Source organism: Citrus sinensis, chromosome 9 (genome assembly GCF_022201045.2).
Source record: "Citrus sinensis cultivar Valencia sweet orange chromosome 9, DVS_A1.0, whole genome shotgun sequence".
NCBI classification, from domain to species: domain Eukaryota; kingdom Viridiplantae; phylum Streptophyta; class Magnoliopsida; order Sapindales; family Rutaceae; genus Citrus; species Citrus sinensis.
Window position 1 is genome coordinate 16,206,528 of NC_068564.1, and position 8,076 is coordinate 16,214,603.

Sequence of the window (8,076 nt, forward strand, 5' to 3'; positions counted from 1 at the left end):
CCCGACCTTCTGTTTCTGCTCAATAGCTGGGTTCCTTAAGGAGTAACACCTCCTTTGAACATTCTGCTGCTGGATGTATGTAATGCTTAACCCTGTGCCCATTAACCTTGAACTCGTGGCCTGTTTGTTCATCTAGAAGATCAACAGCTCCATGAGGGTAAGATTTTAACAGCTTAAACGGGCCAGACCATCGTGACTTGAGATTTCCCGGAAACAATCTTAGTCTTGTGTTGTGGAGCAACACTAATTGACCAGGGGTGAATTTCCTGTGTTGAATATGCTTGTCGTGCCAGTGTTTTATTCTCTCTTTATAGATTCTTGCATTTTCATATAAAAATAGCCGTAATTCATCAAGCTCACAAAGTTGAAGTTTCCTTTGCTCTGCTGCAGCATGCATATCCCAATTTAATTTCTTCAGTGCCCAATGTGCTTTATGCTCTAGCTCTAGTGGCAAATGACAAGCTTTGCCATAAACAATTCGGTAAGGAGACATGCCGAGTGGAGTTTTGTATGCTGTTCTGTAGGCCCATAGAGAGTCATGCAAATGTAAAGACTAATCATTCCTTGTTGGGTTCACCACTTTTTCTAAGATCTTTTTAATATCTCTGTTGGACACTTCAGCCTGACCATTGGATTGTGGGTGATATGTTGTTGCTATCTTGTGTCTTACTCTATATTTCATCATTGCTGCAGCAAAGATTTTGTTGCAAAAATGTGTGCCTTCATTACTAATAATTGCTCTAGGAGTGCCAAACCTGGAGAAAACATTTTTTTGAAGAAAAGTCACCATAGTTTTAGCATCATTGGTAGGTAATGCTGTAGCTTCTACCCACTTGGAGACATAATCTACAACAACAAGGATATATAAGTTTCCAAAGGATGAGGGAAAAGGTCTCATGAAATCTATTCCCCAAACATCAAAAACTTCCACTTCCAGTATGTTAGTCAATGGCATCTCATGTCTGCTAGTTATGTTTCCTGTCCTTTGACACCTATCACAACATTTAACAAATTCATAAGCATATTTAAAAATAGTGGGCCAATAATAACCTGATTGCATAACTTTGGCAGCTGTTCTGTGACCACCAAAATGTCCTCCATATGCTGCAGCAAGACATGACTCCAGTATACGAGGTATTTCTTATGCTGCAACACATCTTCTTATTACTTGATCTGAGCATAGCTTATATAAATGTGGGTCATCTCACTGATAACTTCTAACATCATGAAGAAATTTCTTTTCCTCTTGAAACTTCAGCTCAGGTGGTAGCAACTCACTTACTAAGTAGTTCGCAAAGTCTGTATACCATGGAGATTCTGACTGCTGCAGCATCTGTGTTTGCTGTATTACCAACAGCTGTTCATCAGGAAAAGTTTCAGTGATGCCATTCCTTGTCAATATACTAGTGTCTGCTTCCAGCTGTGACAAGTGGTCTGCCACTTGATTCTCAGTCCCCTTTCTATATTTAATTTCTAGATCAAAATTTTGAAGCAATAAGATCCATCTGATTAATCTTGGTTTGGCATCCTTCTTTGAAATTAAATATTTGATGGCTACATTATCTGTGTAAACAGTTACTTTGGTACCTACCAGGTAAGCTCTGAATTTGTCAAAAGCAAAAACTACTGCTAGCAACTCTTTCTCTGTAGTAGTGTAATTGATCTGAGTTGGAGTGAATGTTTTGCTTGCATAGTATGGAATGGAAAACCTTATCCTTTCTTTGCCCTAATACTGCTCCCAAAGAATGATCACTAGCATCACACATCAATTCAAATGGTAAAGTCCAATATGGAGATATAACTATCGGAGCAGTGATCAAAGCTTTCTTTAATTCTCAAAATGCTTGAAGGCACTCTTTGTCAAAGTGAAATGGTTTGTCATGCTCCAACAATGAACACAGAGGCTTAGCTACTTTGGAAAAATCCTTAATGAATCTTCTGTAGAATCTAGCATGACCCAAAAAACTCCTAATACCCTTTACTGAGGTTGGAGGTGGCAATTTATCTATTACCTCTATCTTGGCTTTGTCTACCTCAATACCATCCTTGGATATCTTGTGACCCAGCACTATTACTTCTTGCACAATGAAATGACACTTTTCCCAATTGAGTACTAAGTTGGTCATCTCACATCTTTTAAGAACTTCTTCCAAGTTGTGTAAACAATCATTGTATGTTTCTCCAAAAACTAAGAAGTCATCCATGAAAACTTCCAAAGTCTGCTCTACCATATCAGAAAATATAGACATCATGCATCTCTGAAAAGTTGTTGGAGCATTGCATAGCCCAAATGGTATTCTTCTGAAGGCAAATGTTCCATAGGGACAAGTAAATGTAGTATTCTCTTGATCCTCTGGAGCTATAGCAATCTGGTTGTAGCTTGAATACCCATCTAAGAAACAGTAGTACCGTTTTCCAGCAAGTCTGTCCAACATCTGATCTATGAATGGAAGTGGGAAATGGTCTTTCCTTGTGGTTTTGTTGAGCTTCCTGTAATCTATACACACTCTCCATCCAGTTACTGTCCTTGTAGGAATAAGTTCATTCTTCTCATTAGCCATTACTGTTATCCCTCATTTCTTGGGAACACATTGAACTGGGCTTACCCATGAACTGTCTGATATTGGGTATATGATTCTAGCATCTAGCCATTTGATGATTTCTTTCTTCACCACTTCTTTCATAATAGGATTCAACCTTTTCTGGTGCTCCACCGAATTACTGGAGCACTCCTCTAACAGGATTTTATGCATACATATGGATGGACTTATCCCCATGATATCTGCCATGGTCAATCTAATTGCTCTTCTGTATTTTTCCAGCAAATCTACTAAACTCTGTTCTTGACCTGCATCCAAAGTAGAAGAAATGATTGCAGGGAGTGTGTTGTTTTGACCAAGATAAGCATACTTTAAATGTGAAGGTAACAGTTTTAATTCAAAGCTAGGAGGTGATTCAATAGAGGGTAAAGTTGTTTTCACTACCCTGTCTGAAAGATTCAGGTGTTCAATAAACCTGTTGTGCCTATCAGTTTGCTGTTTGTTCATCTAATCCGTGTGGATTGCTGCAACATCTTCCTTTTTAACATCCTCAAAGGTGGTGACTTTGTCAAGTACATTACTGCAGCATCTGTCTATTCTGTCTGCTACAACAAGATCCATTACACTTAAGAAATTGCAATCTTCTACTTCATCAGGGTTCCTCATAGCCTCTAGTACATTAAATGTGACTTGCTGATCATTTACTCTCATAGTAAGCTCTCCTTTCTGCACATCTATTAGAGTTTTTTCAGTTGCTAGAAAAGGTCTTCCAAGTATAATGGGTACCTCTTTGTCAGCTTCAAAGTCCAGCACAATGAAATCCACTAGAAAAATGAATTTGTCAACCTTCACCAGTACATCCTCTATCTTTCATTCAAGGAATGCATGAGATCTGTCAGCTAATTGCAGGGTGACTGTTGTTGGTCTGCACTCCCCTACTTCCAGCTGCTTAAATACAAATAATGGCATCAAATTAATACTAGCTCCCAAGTCACAAAGTGCTCTGCCAGCATACCTAGTCCCTATAGAGCAGGGTATTGTAAAACTCTATGGGTCTTTCAATTTTGTGGGAATTTTGCTCTGGAGCATATGACTGCTTTCCTGTGTTAAAGCAACAGTTTCAAACTCTCCCAGCCTTCTTTTTCGTGCCAAGATATCTTTTAGAAATTTCACATAATTTGGCATTTGTTCCAAAGCTTCTACAAAAGGTATATTTATGTGCAGTTGCTTCAGCACTTCCAAGAATTTGCTGAACTGCTTGTCTTGTTTTTGCTTCTGGAACCTTTGAGGGAAGGGTGGTGGATGTCTAAATTGCTGGTTAGATTCAGGAGGTACCAAACTCTATTTGTTTAGGGTGGTGCAGGTTGTGGCTATTGGTGTGACAGCTTCCTTTTCAGCATGATCTGATTGTATTTCTTCTGCAGTTGTTGTAGCTTGGCCCAATAATTCAGTGTCTTGATGGGGATTTTGCTATAGCAGGCTGCCCTTTTGAGTTGGTTTTTGTGCTGAATTGCATTCCATCCCCTTTTTAGTTATCTAAACTGGTATATCAACATTCTTTCCAGATCTCAAACTAATTACTTTGCAGTGTTCTTTGCTCTCTCTCTTATGATCTTTTGTGTTGCTAGGTAAGCTCCCTTGAGTTCTGCTGCTCATTACTGTAGCTAGTTGTCCCATTTGATTCTCAAGGTTTCTCAAGGACACAACTTGACTCTGCACAATTGCTTCATTATTTACAATATACTCATTGATCAGTGTTTCCAATGAAGTGATTGGATCCTGACTGATTTACTTTTGCCCTTGACTCTACTGATGAAAACCAGGTGGCTGTGTGTTTCTATTCTGTCCATTGAATGCTGGAGCATTTCGATTCTGACTGCTCCATGAAAAATTTGGGTGTTATTTCCAGCCTGGGTTGTCAGTATTTGAATATGGGTTATTTTGAGGTTGTCGATTGAAGTTACCCACATAGTTTACTGAGGCTGGATTTCCAGGACAATTATGAAAATCATGTTCTTCACCACAGTAGACACAAGAAAGTTCAGTAACTTGCTTTACTGTTGCTGGAGCAGCTGTCATGGCTTTTACTATGTTAGTCAATGAGGTTACTTGAGCTGATAAGGCTGTAATTGCATCAATGTTATGTACCCCTACTGATACTGATCCTCTTGCTGCTGGTTTCCTGGCTGAAGGCCACTGGTAATTATTGTTGGCAATTCTTTCCAGAATTTCATAGGCTTCAGTGTAAGATTTGGATAACAGAACTCCATTTGTTGAAGCATCCACCATTAACCTTGTACTCAGATTCAATCAATTGTAGAAAGTTTTCAGTTGAATGCAACAAGGGATACCATGATAAGGACACCTTCTGAACAATTCCTTGAATCTTTCCCAAGCCTCATACAGACTTTCATCTTCAAGTTGATGAAAGGAAGTAATCTCATTCCGCAACTTTGCATTTTTTATCGGTGGGAGATATTTCATTAAGAATTTATCAGCTAATTCATTCCATGTAGTGATGGAATCAGATGGTAACGAATTTAATGATGCCCTAGCTCGATCTCTTAAGGAATAAGGGAAGAGCCTCAGCCTTAAAGCATCTTGGGTTGCTCCAGCAATCTTGAAAGCATCACTTACTTCCAATAACAATTTAAGATGGAGATGAGGATCTTCATTAGGCAATCCATTGAATTGTCTCACTGTTTGTAACATTTGAAACATCACTGGTTTCAACTCAAAATTTGATGCTTCTACCTCAAGTATGATGATCCTAGGGTGTACAACTTGCGGAGTTAGTACATCGTAATCTCTTATAGCTCTGTCTCTGTCATCAGCCATGTAAATAATATTGTTGTTGCCTGGCTGTCTCCCGTTAGCATGTTCATTCTGCTCTCCTTGAATATTGATTGGTAGTAAAGGCTCGTGAAGATTCAAATTTTGCGCATCCTGTAAATTATTCATGCTTGCAGCAATTTTAGAATTCCTTTGTTCTCTTCGTAGTTTCCTGACAGTCCTTTCAATCTCAGGATCGAATTGGAATGCCACAGTTCTGTCTTTGCGCATGCATGTACCGATCTGCCAATAAATAGAATGAATCAAATCAAATTTGGCGCTATCAAGATTTACTTCACACTTCAAAAATAAACAATCAGTCCCCGGAAACGGCGCCAAAAACTTGTTGGTTAATTTCTATAAGCAATTACTATCAATGCCAATGTGCAAGTATACATAACAAGTAATAAAGTGATAAGTATTAAAGATCGTCTCTACAGGGATTGATGTTACTCAAAATGCTAAAGCAATCACAATAGTGCAAATTAATTAAAGATTGAACAAACAATTGTCAAATGATTTTATCGTAACTAATAATTGTGAGAGATGAAAATAAAACAATACTGTAATGAAATAAACTAAGTTAAATGTGTCTAAGATTCAATTGAGAATATAATAGTTGAATGATCAAACTCTCCTAATGGGGTGACTGTTGTTTACCAAATTAGCACCAGTTATTACAATAAGTGCTGCAGCAATGGGTAGGTTAAATCTGCATCCGCAGCTATCGCATGTTGGAAATCTCATACCTTTAAATCTACTAACCATGACCAGTTGCTCATATATTTATGGTATGGCATTATAACCTTTAATCTCTTTACCCTACAAGGTGAACACCTATGTCTAGAGTGTCACAAATCTTAACTTCAAGTATCGCCCTTATGGGATTCAAGATAACCTAATCCAGGAAATTCGACTTAAGAACAAGTAATACTCTAATAATGTTCGCTAAGACATGCCCTTTTGCTGCTCTATCTTAACTGAAACTATTAAATGGGTGGTCAACCGAAATAACAGTTGTATTCATAAAAACTACTAGAGTGTAATGCTACAACATTACCATAACAACATAAAAGAACAGTCAAGAACCCATTGGATTATTTATCACTCAACCACAAATAAGTTTAGTTCATAATTTGGATGAGAAAAGTAAACATAAACATATTGGTCTCGGAATACATCAAATCAATTAAAGGTAAAAGATAAATATAAGTTGAGCACAATGAAAATCAAAGTCAAGTAATTCTGCACGATTGTCCAATGTTGCCGAAACAACACTCTTTAATTATGATCTTTTTCTTCTTCGTTCCTTCTAATTATTCTAATGATAATTCCTTGCCGCTTTTCTATGTGGTGCACACCTCCTTTTTATATTGCAAATTAGGTTAAACTAAAACCCATGAGTGTGCATGTGTTTTAATTAGGAAACATGCAGATCGCAACTTTATGGCTGACTTGCGCCTAAATTTTCTCCCGCATTGCTTCCAAATTGCTATAGCACTGGTTGCTCTAATAGCCACCACAACACTGTTTTATTCCCGATTGTGCTTTACTTCTTTTATAGCCATCTTCCTTCCTCTTCTTGTTCTTCTAATGCCTCAGCATCTTCTCATGAATTTACAACCTATAATTTAAAACCTGTTTTTAGCACAAATTACTATGATTGTAATGAAAACACTTTATTTGTTTTCTAAGTGACCTTAATTCAAGTCTAGAATTGATGTAATAACTCTCATTTCCTAGAGTTATCAGTTGGGTCCGACCCGATGTTGGTCCGATTCGGGTCGGGACTGACCCGACCCTAACTATAAAATGTTCGGGTCTATTTAGGGTCAGGCTTCAAATGTTTTTGATAGAGCTGGGCTCGGACTCAAACGTTTGCCATTCCTAGTTACAAATATCTAAATTCTTATAGGCTATTATTTGTTATTCATTTAGCTTAGCTTAAGTTATGAATGTTGTATAAGTGTGAATTGTGTGTCAACTGACATAAAGAAACTTACCAAATTTCCAGCTGAAGACAATTTCTTATAGGTTATTACTTGATATTTATTTAACTTAGCTTAACTTATGAATGTTGTGTATGTATGAATTGTGTGTGTAAAGTGACATAAATATAATAGTTAAGGTTTATGATTTATGGCATGAATATATCAATTTATTAATACATGTAATGTTGTTTTGAATATTTTGTTAATGCATAAGTTGTTGGGGGAGGGGGCTGTTAAGTTTTTATATTGCATGGAATATAAGTTATGAGCATCGCTTGTGATTTGTTCTAATCTCATTAAAAATAACAAGGCATGTACATTAAAGTATTTGAAGATATATATAATATTGAGACGACTTGTAAAATTGTAGACAATGCTTGAAGCCCGAAGAACCAAAATGCCTATGATGTACTTTCACTCATAATGTCTGCATTTGTCATTTTTTTCTAAATTTGAAAGAGATGCTTTTATGTAATTGCAGCTATTGTTATATAGACATATAGGCTGTTTTTGTAGGCAAAATGCTTTCTTCATAGTTTCAACCTCTCTCTATAAAGAATCGAAACACATCACTCTCTCACTAGAATCCACAATGTTATTGTGTTTTCTTGCATATTTGACATTTCTAAATCATTATTTATCACTTAGACATCCATTATTCACCACTCAAACAAGATTTTTCACTCGAAACTCCAAAAATCCTAAAATAAAAA

General features: G+C 37.0%; 1 non-coding gene across 1 annotated transcript; it reads left to right on the plus strand.

The window, feature by feature from the left end:
- Positions 1–4,887: 4,887 nt before the first annotated feature.
- Positions 4,888–4,994, plus strand: LOC127900083 (small nucleolar RNA R71). The gene has a single exon (XR_008052112.1). It is a non-coding gene; the product is annotated as a small nucleolar RNA R71 (small nucleolar RNA).
- Positions 4,995–8,076: the final 3,082 nt, after the last annotated feature.